Source organism: Protopterus annectens, chromosome 3.part1, assembly GCF_019279795.1.
Source record: "Protopterus annectens isolate FY-2018-M chromosome 3.part1, PAN1.0, whole genome shotgun sequence".
NCBI classification, from domain to species: Eukaryota; Metazoa; Chordata; order Ceratodontiformes; family Protopteridae; genus Protopterus; species Protopterus annectens.
Genome location: NC_056732.1, coordinates 1,473,053,452 through 1,473,071,086, shown reverse-complemented (window position 1 = coordinate 1,473,071,086; position 17,635 = coordinate 1,473,053,452). Strand labels below are relative to the sequence as shown.

Sequence of the window (17,635 nt, the reverse complement as noted above, 5' to 3'; positions counted from 1 at the left end):
GGGGTAGAATGGAAATGGGGTGATAATTTGAGTATTCGTAAGAGTTTCCGCCTTTATGCAGTGGAATAATGTATGATCTCTTCCATAACTGTAGGAAATATGCTTCTTGTATTGATTGATAAGAATAGAAATAGGGTAGGATAAGGATTCAGCAGTTATTTTTAGGAAGTTGGCTGGTAGATTGTCAGTGGCAAGTGTGGTAGGTTTCAGTTTTAGGCAGTGTTATTTTAATTATTGAGGTGGGAAAGGGTGAGAGCGTAAAAGATGGAATGTTGTCAGGGGATTTGGTTGGGTTATATGTAGGGCTGTTTTTGCATAGTTGGGAGGATAGTGTTAAGATGGATTCTGTGAAGTGGTGATTGAATTGGGAGGTAATGTTCTTGTTGTCATTTGTGGAGTTAGGAGTGGGAGTGGTAGTTTTGCCTGGTTTTAGGAGAGAGTTAATGGCATGCCAAAACTTTTGGGGATCTTTGAATGTTTGTTTTGGATACTGAGGAAGTAATTTTGTTTATTGAATTTAGTTTGTCTCTTGGCCTGATTTCTAAGTTGTAGATAACTTTGTTTGGCTGGGCTAGTATTGTATTTCTTCCAAATTCTCCAAGCCTTATCCCTTGACTTTAGAAGGGCTCTAGTTTCCCTAGTTAGTCATGGTGCATAATTTGACTTGGCTCTTATTTTCCTAATTGGTACGAGTCTATCAAGGATATTGATGAGAATATTGTTGAAGTAGTCAATGGCTTGGTTTGATTTAGGGTTTGTAGTGGTTTCCATTTACTATGTTTTACAATACTGTTTAGTTCTTCTATATTTAGTTTATGATCATCTCTGAGTTGTCTAAAAACAATGGGTTTGGCTATGTTGGTACATTTCCGCAGGAGGAAGGTGGGGAGATGGTCATTAAGACCACCAGGCAGGCATGCTGTCTAATAGTTTTGTTTGGGGCAGTTAACTAGTGTCCAATCTAGAATAGACTGTTTGTGGGTTTTTTTGTCGATTCTAGTGGGTTCTTGGATACGTTGGGTAAAACTGTAAAAATTAATATGGTTAGTGGGGTTGTTAGAGGTACAGGCTGACCAATCAGTGTTCAGGTCACCTAGTAAGATGGTTTCTTGGGGGAGATTGTCTGTGGCCCATTGTAACATTTCTTCAATGATGGAAGAGTTATTACCTGGGGGAATATAACATCAGAGAATGATGATAGTTTTTGTGTCATTTATGCTTAGGGTTGAACCTAGGGTTTCAGCATTTTGAAATTTAGGTATGGGGGTTTGTAGACGTTTGATGTTGATTGTATTTTTGTAGAGGATGGCAACTCCACCTCCCTTTTTGCCCACTCTATCCAGTCTTAGGATATTACATCCTGGTGGGAGAATTTCTTCATTTTGAGTACTAGGTTTTAGCCACATCTCAGTAATGTTTAGTATGTCAGGGGAGTAGTGAGCTATAAATGTGTGTAGGTCAGAAAGTTTGTTAGAGATACTTCTAATGTTGACATTCAGAATCAATAGGTCAGAGGTTTGTCTAGCAGAGCGAAGAGAGTTTTGTGGTCCGGGGTTTGGGTGTATGTCTCCAGATATAAGTAGATTTTTAGATGTGTTTAATTGTGTGCACTATATCTATGTTGGATCTAAATGATGTTTTTCTAGTGTAAGATGGTGTTGTGTGAGACTTATGAAAGTGTAGGATTAAGCTGTCTTTAAATAATGTAGAAGAGATAAGAAAGAAAATGTGTGAGTGTATATTTGTTTGAGAAAGTGTTATGTGGAATGATGTGTTTTCTAGTGATGTGTTTGTATATAATGATGTGATGTTTGTTAGGTATGTGAGAGTTAGGACGAGAAATCCTAGGATTAATGGTATTTTATGAGAGAGTAGTGGTTGAGTCTTAGTGGTTCTGGGGTTTAAGAACGTGTGTTAGTGTGAATGCATGGCAAGTAGATACTATGTACCTTTTTAAGGTAGAAATCTGATAGGGGGTGTGTATGAGAGGTCATTGATTGGAGGAGGGTGTGGTCAGGTGATCTGGGGTTAGAATAAATGTAGAGGTAGTGGGGCCGGGTGGGAAATGGGGACAGGGAAGGGGAGTGGAGTGAGCCACGAGTAGCAAGGTGAATGGAGCGGGACTACACCAGTCCTCGAGACTGCAGATCCTATCTATAGGGCTAGTCAGGACAGAACAGTAAAAGGAAGATACCTCTGTAATTAAGCAGGAGTGGGAGGGAGTTGTGCAGGTTCAAGGTGGGGGAGGTTGGTAGACACAAAGTAATACAAGGTTGTGAGTCAGAAAAACTGGACTAGGCCAGCTGCTAAAAAGAAAACAGGAAAACCAAACTAAATTTCATGTCAGTGTGGTGCAGTATCTTCCTAATAACTACAAATCTTATGCTACTAATCTAGTACAGTGTAGTAAAAAAGACCACCACTTCTACAGGGAAAAACAATTGAAGTATGGGCTGCAGGTACATAGGTAAAGTTTTTCCAAGAGAAATTAGTTTTAAGTAATTGACCTAGGAGTACAATAGAAAGAGAAAAATGGGTGGGGGGACCAGTAGTGTGCAAGTGTACAGTGAAAGGGGAAAGAGTCTTCAGTTTAGAGGACAGATTAAATTCAATGCAGAAATCAGCTTATTACAGTAATATTTTTTTTTTGGTTATAGTAAAGTGTTGTTTTTTTTCTCTCTTCAGTGGAAGAGCTGGCGAGTTATGGATTTAACTGTGACAAGCAGTGATCAGCATAAGAGCTGAGGGGATAGGGCACTAAATATATAAATGTACATATAGATAGACATATATAAAATACACAGAGAGATGGGGCGAAATAGGATACTTGTAGACAGAGGACAGACAAGTGCCTTGGGATGAGGTACGGTAAGGGCAATGTGCCAGCAGTCAACCAATCTGAAAAGACATTAATGGGGCTCACTATGTGGAGCTCCTGGGCCTGGGTGGTCAGATGCAAGGGTTCCACCTGCCTCTGATGTCTCAGTTTTATTGTCCAATCAATTCAAATTTGCTACAGGAGGAGTTGATGTGCAGCAGGTCAGTGTGTCAGTGCCCAGTCTATGGTCAACTCCACCACCTGCATCTAGGCAAACTACCTGCCAGTGACTGCTAGAACCCTTGACTCAAGGGAGCCACTCCCTATCCACTCATGCACTTCAGCTACACCCTAAGCTGGGGCAGCAATAGGTGGTGACTGATATCCCTATGGCTCTGAAGTGGTATCATGACCTGCAGAAAGGAGACACAAATAGATGAGTGCAATTAGTGACAATAAGTGAAAGCTGGTACAAAACATGGTACAGGTGATGAAATAGATGTCCCTTAACCCAAACTCTGTCATAAGTCTATGCTAACTCTGGGAAAATTCTCCTTCCACTCTTCACATACTGAAAGAAATAATGCAGAAACAAGCCATCATGTACAGATGTGAGGAAAACACCCACCACAGCCTGAAACAGATATTAAACTCCACTATCACATCAATGTGCAATAAAGCTTAAGCAGGACAAGGTGCCCACAGACTGAGAAATAAGCTACAGTATCAATTGAATGTGTAGGCAGCAGAAGCATGAAATCGTGGCCACAGTCATACACAGGCATAGCCATTTACCCTGTTCCATAAAACACCATGGTGACACAGCACTATAGCTACCAACATCAAAATGACATCAGACAGGTACCCATAGAGGTTGACCTAGCACATCATGACATCTGTCAGAGGAAGCCATCTTTATTAGGAGCAGTAGTGTGAAAAACAGGCAAAAGATTACTACAAGGTGAAACACACAATACATGTCAGACACCTACAATACCATGTGGAGTGTTCCTGCCTCGACACTGCTTCCAAAACCTTAAGATCTTCAGGTTAGTAGCAATGAAAGCCCACATTGTTCACAGGTACTGGAGATTCCATTCATCCTGATAAGGTACTCCACGAAACCCTACCAGGTACCTGTCTTAAGGAATAATCCTGCAGCCACTCCCTAAACAGGCCATGCAGGATTTATGAAATTGTTACATTACTTAGGTTCATAGGTTCATAGGTGTGTACTAGGCCACTGACCCTGGAGCCTTTACAAGCCTAGCTCGTAGAAGTGCCCTGGCATCATGCTACCATTAGTTCCTGGTGCCTCTATCAAGTAGAGCCACTGGAGTGATCCCCGGGGTGAACTTTCTATTTCCCATCCACTCATCAAGATTTCTCTTGAAAAGGGCCAGTGAGGTGCTCTGCTTGACATGTATGGGAAGTCTATTGCAGAGCATGGGCAGTTTCTGGGTTATGAACCTGTAATTCCAGCATGTTCTGTTCATTGTGGTAATGAGGTTGAGGTCCTTGGAGTGTGTAGTGTGGAGGGATTGGGATTTCTTTAGGTATAACATTTCTAACAGGGCTGGGTCAGACATGGCTTTGTAAGTCAAGCAGAGATCGCCTCTTAACAGACGATATGAGACAGAGGAAAGCTGGAGTTTTTTGAGTCTGTCCATGTAGGGCATGGGTTTAAGGCCTAGGATCCTCTTTGTGAGGTACTTTTGTGGCCTTTCCAGCTGTTGCAGATGTTATTGAGGTACATGCCAAATGGGGCATTATACTCGATGATTGGTCTAATGAGGGAAGAGTAGAGAGAGATAATGACCTCTTTCTTCCTGGACGAAAAACCCTTGGTAATGAGATGTGCCACATAGAAGGACTTTCTGACCACAGTGGCAATGTGGTGGTCAAAGGAGAGGTTGCTGTCAACCTGTGTCCCCAGATCTCTTACAACGCCTTCAGTGTTCAATGGGCTACCATCAATGTGGTAATTAGTGGGAACTGAGTTTTTGCCAAAGTGAATGACAATGCATTTTTTGGCATTAAGCTTAAGGCCATGGTTTCGACACCAGTCGTTGGTCTCAGTGAAGCCTTTCTGTAGGATGTCTACATCACTTAGGGAGGTAACAATGGCTCCCAGCTTGCAATCCTCAGCAAACCTGGTCAGCCAGAGTCCCTCCATGTTGGCCTGGACTTACGAGAAGTAGATGCCAAACAAGAGAGGACCCAGGAGCAATCCCTGTGGGACTCCACTCATGCCTGTGTGGCAGTCTGACTTGGAGTCTGCTGTTTTCACACTGTTGGTTTTATTTGTGAGCCAGTTTGCAACCCACCTAGTGATAAAGGGGTTGATGACTAGTTTGGTGAGTCTATCAATAATTCCTGAGTGAGGAATGGTATCAAATGCCTTGGCCAGATCGAGGTAGGCTGTATGAACTACCTTGTCCTCATCCACAGCTCTGGTGACTGACTCAAAGAAGTCAGCCAGGTTGAACAGGCATTATTTACTCTTCTCAAAACCAAATTGCATGGGATCCAGAGTTTGGATATTCCCCATATCCTTGTAAATTAGGTCCATGATGATGAACTCCATAGCCTTACATATCAGACTCGTCAGTCTAATGGGGCAATAATTCCCAGGGTCTGTAGTCGCTCCCCCTTTATGGAGAGGGATGACTGTAGCAGTGCACCATTCTGTAGGGAGAAAGTCTGAGGTGAGGCTGTCATTGAACAGGGCACGCAGGTGTGGTGCCAGTTCACTTTGTAGTTCATGTAGAACACAGCCTGAAATATTGTCAGGTCCCATGAAAGTTGTATTCTTGGCCTTGGACAATCCAGCTTTAACCTGTGCTGCAGTAATGCTGGGTGCCAGGCATTCTTCCGGTATTGTGATTGCTCCTTTGGGGGGGGGGGGTAAAGTTGGTACTGAATCTGTCGGCCAGTATGTTGGCAATATCTGTTGACTCAATATAAGAAGTACCATTGTGCAGCAACACAGAGCAAATCTGGGTATTGCTGTGGAAATTATTGATATAACTTTAGAAGGCTTTGTAGTTGTTTTTAGTGTTTGCCACAATTCTACCTTCATAGCTAGCTTTAGAGGTTTTGATGAGGGATCTCAATTTTTTGTTGAGGCTAATAAGGGAGTTTTTCCAGTCTTGGGACTTCACCTTTTCCTGCAACAGTTTCTTCCTTCTGTTGTAGAGGTTTGTTAATGGCAGGGAACCACAAGATTGGCTTCTTTTTTTTGGAGGAGAACATCTTGGCTCTGTTGGGTATGGCTGGTTCCATGCATTTATGTATGTGTTCATACAGTGCACTGGTGTATGATTTGGCAGTCATGCTCCTATTTTCCATTTGCATGGGTGCTGTGAAGTTAGCCACCTCTGTTTTTAGGAGCTCAAAGTCAGCTTTATAGAAGTTTTTCATGGTGGTTACCTTTGCTGGTGATGTGGGTGAGATCTGGATTTCTGCAGTAATTAGTTTGTGGTCGGATCTAACCAGGGAGGAATTGACTATTGGTGTTGAGCAATGGTTGCCTATGTTAGTAATAACTAGGTCAAGGATGTTGCTTCCTCTAATGGGGTAAGATTGAGCTGGTCCAGTGCATTGGAATTAATGAATTCCAGGAAGCATTGGGCAAGTGTATTGTTGCATGAGTAGTTATCCCAGTTGATGGAGGGGTAGTTGAAGTCACCCAGTATGAGAGTGTTGAGTTGGACCCTTATAGTTTCTAGGGTGCTTAGGAATGTGGAGAGAGAGTCTTGGAACATGTTTGGGGACCTATAGCAGGCTACAACCTGAATTGCCATCTTACCTACTGTTAGTTGTACCTGAAGTATCTCCAATGCATTATGCTGGGATACTAGCCTGGATGTGTGCATATCCTTTATGAATATGGAGACACCACTGCCTTTGGAGCTTTGGTCCATATTCTGGGGACGAAAGGTGTGGAATGAGTTATAGCCTGGTAGTGCAGTGGTGCTTTCTGCTGCTTTAAACCAGGTCTCTGTTACAGCACAAATGCCGATGTTCTCCATTTTGAGGAGTGCTTCGAGTGAGTGTATCTTGAGATTTAGACTTCTAGCATTGAGCAGCATAACCCTCAGATTATATTTATTTATAGCTGTTACAGTGGTAATTTCATCTTTGGAACACAGCCTAAAAAAGGCACTATAGGGGTGGAAAGAGCCTTAGCCAGTATCTGGAAACCTAGGGGTGACAGATGTAGGCCATCTCTGGAAAAGCATCAAGGTCTGTCAGTTATGTCATCCTAAGCAGACAGATACTGGATCCCCTTAGAACGACACCAGAAACTTAGCCAATTATTGAAGTCAATCATTTTCTGCTTGTACTGTGGTAACATTCTGGGCGATGGTAGGATGCTGCTCAGGTCTAGGATCATACCTGCCTGGGCCACATAATCTGAGAGATCCTCCATGTCTCTTTTCATGTAGTCCAGGAAGGTACATCTCAGGTCATTCATACCCACATGGACAATGACAGAGTCATACTTGTACTTGTTGTGGAGTGACCTGCATGCGTGTGTTATGTGTCGGATTCTGGCACCCGACAGACAGCTGACCATTACCTTCTCCTTATTCGACCTAGTGACTGGAACATCAGTGTGCCTCACTATCAAGTCACCTATGGTTAGTGTATTAGGCAAGCTATATTGCCTTAGGGGCTTAGGTTGAGGGGCACACTGTGTAGGTGAGTTATGTGCCTTGTGATTTGTGCTGTGTTGTGGTGGTCGAGTGAATTTCTGATTTGGAGGTCTCTGCTGTTTGGGTAGATTTCTATTGAGAGCCTCCATGAAGGTGAGTGTGTGGTTTTGTGATTTATGTGAGAGCTGTGATGGTGGGTGTTCTGGAGGGTTATGTGCTCCATGTGGTGTGGTGCAGGTGTTGACCTTCTCCTCCTGACCATCTATTCCTGTCTTGGCTGAAGAGTGCATGTCTTCCAATTTGGATGTATAAGTGCATCTCTGACAAGTCTGAGTCCTGGGAGGTAAGAGGAGAGGGTTGTCTGTGTACATTAGGCAGTAGCTACACTGCCTCAGAATGCTTAAGTTCACTAGGTTAATAGGAGAAAGCACAGGGAACTGACCTCTAGACATGCCAGGAGGGATGGTCATTATTAATAAGTACTGGAGCTGTTTCCTTATAGGATGCTTAGTGCTGTTAGCACTTATGTGTGCTACAATAATTGCTACAGGAAGCCAGATGAAGTGCTAGGTGAATAAGCTAGTTAAATGCAAGAGAGAAGAGAACTAGCAAGATCTAAGGGAAAAGGCACTGGTAATAGTTTACCCTAGCTTAGCTGTGCTGCACGGTGTGTAAACCCATGCAAACACAGGCTTTTAAAGCAGAAAGTTGAAAGGGAGCTAGAAACAGAAATCACTCCTCTTGTGGTAGATAGGCTACCTAGTGCTTACCACTCCCACTGATAAACTGAGAGGCTTCCCTCTAAGACAGAAAGGTCTGGGAAACTCAGAAACTACAATATAGTCCTGAATACAGCAAATCTGTATTTGGGCTACTCTAGTAACAGGAAAGGCAGGAAAACAAGCTAGAACATTTTTTTTAACTATAACACTAGCAAACGTGCAAACTGATTTAAACTAATTAACCAATTAACCAATACAAAAGCTCAAAACTGAGCCCTGTTCCAGCAGTGTTTAATCACACATGTTCTAGTTGCACACTCCTGCCACTAGGGTGCAGGGGAACCTTCTCCAAAAAATATAGCCTGGATGATTGGATGGGAAATTGGAAATTCAGGGTAAGCAGAAAGGATCTAGCAAGTACGGCTGATGCAAGGCAACCAAATTAGTGTGAATCAAAATGAAGACGCCAGCACCAAGGATGAGCTGAGAAAAGTTTATTGGAACTGAAAACTAGACCGGTTTCAGCACATAGCTTTCATCAGTAGTACAACACTGAAACAGAGAAACAACCCACCAATAAATACCCGTTCCAATCAAATAGTATGACATCACTTCCTGTCATGGAATGAAAATAATAAATTTAATGAATGTGCAAACCTATGTAATTTAGAAATAATATAATAGAATAAACATATCTATTAGAAATGGATTGCCTACAAGAATAAATCTGGCACATGAATAAAATAAAGGAAATGTTACAGCTTATCATTAAGTCCAGGGGAAAAAAGACCCCCAAGTTTCACTATCCATTTCCTTTCCTTACTGTTGAGTATGTCATGCCATCCAGTTTTAAAAGCTCGATTACCTGTAATGTTGTCTATAATGGTGAATGAAAATTTGGCAGTGTGGTGGTTCAGTGTATGTCTGTATAAGGCATTGGTGATTCGGGCGTTCCTAATATCACCCAAATGTTCAGATAGTCTAATCCTAAACTGTCTGGATGTCTGACTTATATAAAAGGCTTGGCAAGTGCATGTGGCAAGATAGACAATCCAATCCGTACTACAGTTACCAAAACAACGTATGTTGTATAGTTGTCCAGTATTTCTACTGGTGAATGTTTTGGTTTTAAAGACATAGTTACAAAAACTACAGTGTCCACAGGGATATGATCCAACTAATTTTTCCCCCATTAAAGTCCTCTGATGAAAAGAATCATCCCTAAGTGTTATTTTTTTATAATGGGAGAAATAAGACCCCAGTGTCTTGCCCTTTCTGTACGAAAATGAACACCTATCCCCCAGATAATCCTCTAATAGTGTATGAGATTTAAGTATATTCCAATGTTTATCCTCTATGTCCAAGAGATGCACAGCATTTTTGCCATATGTAGTTACAAATCTCAAGGTGTCCTGATTAGTCTGCTTTTGATGTTTGTGATATTCTAATAGTGTATCCCTGGGCTGATTTTTGGTCCATTGCATAGCTGAACAAATGTTATGTTTGGCATATCCCCTTGCTAGAAATCTATTGGCTAGATCCTCATGATGTTGTGTCAAGTCTTGTTGGGAAGAACATATCCTTTTGAGACGTAGAAACTGGGAATTGGGAATATTGTTGATGGTATGTTTGGGATGAAGACTGTTAGCATGTAACAAAGTATTATACTCAGGAAATTTACGGTATACAGAATTTTTTAAAGTGTTATCAAGTTGACGTAAAAAAACGTCAAGAAAATGAATTTAATTTTGGTGGTAATCAACAGTAAACTCCGCACCCCATATATTTCCATTAAGATGTTCAACAAACTCATGTAAATATTCGCTGCCCCCTTTCCAAACAAGCCAACAATCATCCAGATATCTTCTCCAGATGTCAATTTCAGATATATATAAATTACGAAGCTCATCATAAATGATGTGTTCCTCCACATACCCCATATAAAGGTCAGCATAAATCGGTGCAAATGAAGCACCCATAGCTATACCCTGTATCTGTCAATAGCAATCCTGTTTGAAATAGAAAACATTTTTTGTAAGGATGTGTTCAGCCATGCAAATTAATAATGTGTTAAAGCCAGGGGGATACATACCAGCTTTGTTCAACCAAAAATCTAGTGCAGCTAATCCAGCCCAATGTGGAATACTGGTGTACAGAGATTTGACATCAAGAGTGCACATTAACCAATGTGGCTCTAGTTGAGAATCCGAAACAATTTGCAAAAATTCTGTTGTATCCTTGAGTCTAGCTCTAGCCAACGGTAAAAGAGGTTTGAGTTTATCCATGAGGAATGCTGACAAAGGTTCCGTAAGTGATCCAATCCCTGAGACTATAGGTCTACCCGGTGGTTGATGAGAAGATTTATGAATCTTTGGTAATAGATATAGATACTGTTTAGCAGGATCCAAAACTGTTAAATGTGATTTAGTGTTAGCAGAAATGATACCTATCTCAACTGCCTCCTGTAAGAAATCATCAATTTCTTTTTTGAAATTGGGAGTGGGATCAGTGGTCATCCTCATGTAATGATGGGGGTTAGACAGCTGTCTATTTCCCTCATCCCAATAATAATCAGAGTCCATGACGACAACCGCACCACCCTTATCAACAGGAAGAATAACTGTATTAGTGTTGTTCCTGAGGTGTGTTAAGGCTTGTTGTTCTGCCTTAGATAGATTATGTTTAATGATATTTTCTGAACCCAGATAGAAGTGCAGATCTTTTATAACAGCTTGCTGGAAAATAGCCACATGTTTGTCCATCGGTGGGTTAAAATTAGACCGATGGAATCTGAATTCAGAAGATCTTTGAGATAGATCCTGTTGATCTTGTTGTCTGAAAAACAATTTGAGATTAATTTTTCTACAAAATGCTATGATATCAGAAACAAATGAGTTTTCATCAACAAAAAAGCCAGGGATGAATCCAAGACCTTTATTAAATAATGCTTGGTCATTTAGTGTTAAAACATATTGAGAAATGTTATGTACATTAGTACATTGAGTGTCTATTTCACTATTGATAAAAAGAGGTCTTCTAAGCTTTTTACCCTTGTGTTTTCTTCCTCCCCTGTGTTAACTACCCCTAAAGGGTCTTCAGATGTACGTCCCCTTTTAGAATCTGGGGAATCATCAATACTTATGGATTCCGTGTCTGTTGTAGAAGACTCCTCACTGGAGGTGGCGTTGGTAAAAACACCTTTTTTCAGTATGGATCTTGGTCTCTGTTTGCAAACATATGTTGGATTCTTAGTACCTTCGGCAGACCTTACCCCCTTATGTGACTCAAACTGTCTGCCTTTGTCATAATCCTCCCTGTCCCTTGAGAATTTATGTAGCTTCTTGGCCTTTAAATTATTCTCAAGAGCCATAAGTTCCTTAGACAATTTTCTCAGATTGTCCTTAAAACTAGTATGCTCTTCAAACTTTTTCAAGTCATTACATATTTTTTCAACTTCTGCGATGTTAGCATGAACTGTTCTGTCATAAAAGGAAGCCAATATGTTGACAAATGACATAGATGCTTGTTGCTGGGCTAGTTGCCAATCCTTAAGTAAAATGTCATCAGGTGTACTAACCAATGGTTGTACCTTAGAACTGAGACCCCTAGGGGTTATATTTTGATTTTGGTAAGCTTTAAACAATTTTAGATGCCAGATATTTGTCCCTAATGTTTTAACTTTTTTGCCCAACCGGCTGAACAGCAAAAAGCAACCGTCAACTGGATCTGAGGTGTGACATTCAGTAGAACCCGCTTGCAATGTCCTAATGCCAAACACCTGAATATCATCTTTATCCACACATAAACCGGAGAGTAATTTCTGTAGATCCATGACAATAAGTTGCCTGGTAAAATAAAGGCAGTTTCAGACAAACTGAGCCAGTAAGTAGTACAACCTGAGCAAATGTGAAGAAACAATTCTAAATATCCTCAATAATTGGTATATATCAATTTGAGCCACAGAAGGAGGAAAGAATTGAGCCTGTGTCAATGTGACCATGTAAATTGGTCAACTGATTTCTGTCTGATGAGTACACAAATAATGATTAATAATATGGCAGAAAAAATGCATGGAATATAATACAGAAGACTGACAGTCAATCGTAATTATCTAATGCTCAGACCTCAAACCCCTGATGATTGTGAAGTCAACCTATGATGTATAATCCACATTTGATATGATACATTCATAAGTGACCAAAAGGTATTATGAAATGGAATGAAATGGTCAAAACTAATACCATGAGTGTTAAAGATAAATGTATAGGGCATATGCATACATAATGAATATCCACCAACCAAAACCTGCTAAACACTGTATTTATGTCCCTATCCTCACCAGACAAAATACTGAGAAAATGAACACCTAACCCAGGTTCAAAAAGGTACAAAAATAGTTATTGGTTCTGAAAAATACATTAATGAAAAAGAGAAGGTTATTTGAAGTAAAGTTTCGTAAATTAGACTAACCTAAATTAAACATTTCTCACTGTTATTCTGCCTAAATATACACGAATTAAGCATACAAGAGGATCATAAACTCCTAAGCTAGATTTTTGACCCTCCACTAATCAAGCAACTCAGCTGAAAAAAGATATAACAGTTAATCTAAATACAAAACCAATTGGTTTCAAGCCATGCATAAATATATGTTACTGATATAGTTAAACGTCATGTTAAATCTGAACATAATCCAATAACATGAATAAGGTCCCAAAAGTTAGTGCAAAGTAACGTACGGTGAAGTCCGATCCTGGAAAGCCAATCTGCAAATATGCCAGTGATGTTAACAGTACAAAATGAATGTTTATTGTGTGCCGCACAAAAGTTGCAAAGTCACTATACATATATTCCCCTGGTTTATAGACCTCCATGAGTAAAGGAAATTTCCATCCTACCATGATAATGATGGGACGACAAGACAAGTTTCAATGGTAACCAAAAAACGGCAACCAAATGATGAACGTTTATCACCAAATGCCCAAAACCAAAATAATGTACCTGCAAAGCATAGTCTGAAGCTATAATCCAATAGAAAACTTCCCTTGATCCGCAAAATGGTAAAGAATTTAAATCCAACCACCGCCTTATGGAAACCACAAAGTCATATGCATATTGTTGTTAGTACAAGAATCCCACACATTTAGAAATTGGATCCAAAATACAAAAATGATGGATAGACCTTGAATAAGTGGACAATACTTTCCGCGATCCCTTCTTGTAGTAATACTGTCCAAAAAAGCAAACAAACCAAGTTTAAAAAATTACAGGTGTGAAATCCGCTGGAACCATCAGATGTTGTAGGCAAAGGGTAATCCAATACACATGCAACGTTGTAACATTGGTAATTCCAAAAACAGAAAGCTGATGTATAAAACGAAAACAAACGGTTGATGAGGAGCCCTCCTTCAAAGACACAGAATGCCAAGAAAATGGCGCCTGTTCCCAGCCCTTCCAATGCCAACAGCCAGTGAAAAATATCAGGGTAAGCAGAAAGGAGCTAGCAAGTACGGCTGATATTTACATGAGTTTGTTGAATATCTTAATGGAAATATATGGGGTGCGGAGTTTACTGTTGATTACCACCAAAATTAAATTCATTTTCTTGACGTTTTTTTACAACGTCAACTTGATAACACTTTAAAAACTTCTGTATACCGTAAATTTCCTGAGTATAATACTTTGTTACATGCTAACAGTCTTCATCCCAAACATACCATCAACAATATTCCCAAATCCCAGTTTCTACGTCTCAAAAGGATATGTTCTTCCCAACAAAACTTGACACAACATCATGAGGATCTAGCCAATAGATTTCTAGCAAGGGGATATGCCAAACATAACGTTTGTTCAGCTATGCAATGGACCAAAAATCAGCCCAGGGATACACTATTAGAATATCACAAACATCAAAAGCAGACTAATCAGGACACCTTGAGATTTGTAAGTACATATGGCAGAAATACTGTGCATCTCTTGGACATAGTGGATAAACATTGGAATATACTTAAATCTCATACACTATTAGAGGATTATCTGGGGGATAGGTATTCATTTTCATACAGAAAGGGCAAGACACTGGGGTCTTATTTCTCCCATTATAAAAAAATAACACTTAGGGATGATTCTTTTCATCAGAGGACTTTAATGGGGGAAAAATTAGTTGGATCATATCCCTGTGGACACTGTAGTTTTTGTAACTATGTCTTTAAAACCAAAACATTCACCAGTAGGAATATTGGACAACTATACAACATACGTTGTTTTGGTAACTGTAGTACGGATTGGATTGTCTATCTTGCCACATGCACTTGCCAAGCCTTTTTTATAGGTCAGACATCCAGACGGTTTAGGATCAGAATATCTGAACATTTGGGTAATACTAGGAACGCCCGAATCACCAATGCCTTATACAGACATACACTAAACCACCACACTGCCAAATTTTCATTCACCATTATAGACAACATTACAGGTAATCGAGCTTTTAAAACTGGATGGCATGACATACTCAACAGTAAGGAAAGGAAATGGATAGTGAAACTTGGGGGTCTTTTTTCCCCTGGACTTAATGATAAGCTGTAACATTTCCTTTATTTTATTCATGTGCCAGATTTATTCTTGTAGGCAATCCATTTCTAATAGATATGTTTATTCTATTATATTATTTCTAAATTACATAGGTTTGCACATTCATTAAATTTATTGTTTTCATTCCATGACAGGAAGTGATGTCATACTATTTGATTGGAACAGGTATTTATTGGTGGGTTGTTTCTCTGTTTCAGTGTTGTACTACTGATGAAAGCTATGTGCTGAAACCGGTCTAGTTTTCAGTTCCAATAAACTTTTCTCAGCTCATCCTTGGTGCTGGCGTCTTCATTTTGATTCACACTAAATTGGAAATTCACCCTGGGGATCACTTCTGTGGCTCTGCTCAACAATGGCACAGGAAAATACTTTTCTTGGGTGGCAAAAGCTAGAGTACCTTTTTGGCTGGGCTTGTATAGGCCCCAGGGCTGAAAGCCTAGTACCTACCTATGAACCTAAGCATAACAATTCATAGATGTTACTAGAATTACACATCATTAGCATATAGATTCTGCAGCTTGGTATATGTTTGTGACATTTTCATCTGTTGTGTCATGTTAGAAGCAAATGGAGCAGTGAGTGAGTGAGTGGCAACATTAGTGGTATTTTCAGACTGGAGTCTGTCTGGCAGCACAAAAGCATCAGCTCCACAGGATAAAGCTCAGATAAGGTACAAGCTGTTCTGGAGTGTTATGATATTTCCACAGTGTGCTATACATATGAGTGTATATGCCAAGGAATAGTCTATGGTAACAATATTGTAAGTATGTTACCAGTATGTGCCTGCAATTTCCTTGCATGTAACCTACATCTGTAGTTATAGATTGTGTACTTGGTGTAACTGTACACATATTACTGTACCTATGAGATGTCAGTACACAACAACAGGACTACCTCACCTTCTGCTACTAACCTGATCTGGGATACATCTCATCAGTGCCATATACATACATGCATCTGCCTGGGTAAAGGCTGCAGTAACATTGCTATGAGTATGTGTAAGTGTGTGTGCATATCCAAAGCTCTCTATCTATATCTGTGTGTGTGTATATATATATATATATATATATATATATATATATATATGTGTGTGTGTGTGCATGTATAAATGTATTTATATCTATATCTAATATATATATATATATATATATATATATTTATATATAAATATATATATATATATATATATATATATATATATATATATATATATATATATATATATATATCTATATATATATATATATATATATAGATGTGTGTGTGTGTGTGTGCGCGTGTCTGTGTGTGTGGACATCCATTGTGGATGTCTATACATGCGTATATGTCTCTGATTGCGGTCCTTTTTTCTCCAATATTGTTGGCTTTATACAATATTCTTATGTCAAGAAGTGGAGAAGTATGCTACCTGGACATCATTGGCCTAAAACTATGACGTTGTTCCTCCTAGGTGTAAGCATGTCCTCTATATGGGGCTGATAGCATAGGTTAGAGAAATTCAGTCCTGCAGAAACTAGGCACTCAGAAACCATGTATAGTGCCTGTTATGAATAGAGGGTGCTTATCTCCTTGTACTTAGACTGCATGGGACAAAGCGGTCCACAGCACCTATACTATGGGTGGGGGGAATCATAACACAGCAGTGTCAGAAGATTTTAAGCAACCTGATACAGTGAGACTAGACCCCTAATGGGAACAGCCGAAAGAAGATGATGATGATACAGTGAGTCTCAGAGAAGACATGTTCCATAGTGGCTGCCAGATTTGCATCTGGAGGTGGTCCACCATCCACTGCAAGCCTCATGATTCATTTTTAATATCCCTGCATGGAGATGATGAATGCATAGGTATCATGCCAGGCAGAGTGGACACAGGCTCTGGGAGTGTTCAAATTTTGACTGCCTTAAAAGAAGACCACCTAGGTTAGTAACTCTAACAAATATAGTACACAGCAGCTCTCCAAAAATGATTCCATGTAGTGCATAAGGCCACTATACATGCTGTACATAGTAGACTAAGATATTTGGGTCCTGCCCCTCTGCCACTGGCCAGCTTTTTAAAGCTAAATGGTGTCCTCCATACACTCTATCAGGAGCCTGAGAGGAGCTCCACATAAAAAGACAAAACACAAAAGTCTCATGGCTTTCATGCCCCAAAAAGGGAGGCAATAGCACTGAACAGAAAAGTGTTGGAGAATATAACAGAAGGATAGCTATACAATAGTATATATATTTAGACACTGGCAATGTGAAAAACATGGGGGCAAGGCCGGATTCAAGCATAGGTGAACTTGGCAACTGCCCAGGGAGCTATGTTTATAGGGGTGTTCTTTCCCCATTTAATTTTTTTTTCTCTAAGAATGAATAAATAAATTAATTAATAAAGCACCCCTTACAAAGGAAAAACTAAAATGCAAACACTACACAGTGAGAGCTCTAGGGAGAGGTACACCAGTTGACTTGACATTCATGCCAAGTAATGTTATGTTTACCTTAAACATTGCAAGGTCACAGGAGTATGAACCTTGCAACATTCTAATGTAAGCATGAAGGCACCTTAAGGAGTTTGGATTATTTTTTCATCTTTGTACATCAAGGGCAGAACAGAGGCAGAGACATTCTACTGAGTTACGCACATCATCATCATCATCATCGTCGTCGTCATAATCATCATCATCATCATCGTCATCATCATCATCATCATCATCCTTAATCCCATTTTCCCATTTTCTACATGGAGTTACAGTGTCATATCAACTGTTGCCATCTCTGTCTATTCAATGCCGCTTTCCTACCTTCTTGGACTTTCATGCCTAACTGTCGCAGGTCTTCTTTCACACAGTC

At 39.9% G+C, this 17,635-nt stretch overlaps 1 protein-coding gene across 2 annotated transcripts in view; it reads left to right on the top strand.

Annotated features, from left to right (window-relative positions):
* Nucleotides 1-17,635, top strand: part of ST8SIA6 (ST8 alpha-N-acetyl-neuraminide alpha-2,8-sialyltransferase 6) — a 1,083,972-nt gene that overhangs the window by 487,314 nt on the left and 579,023 nt on the right. The gene's annotated exons all lie outside the window — the stretch shown is intronic.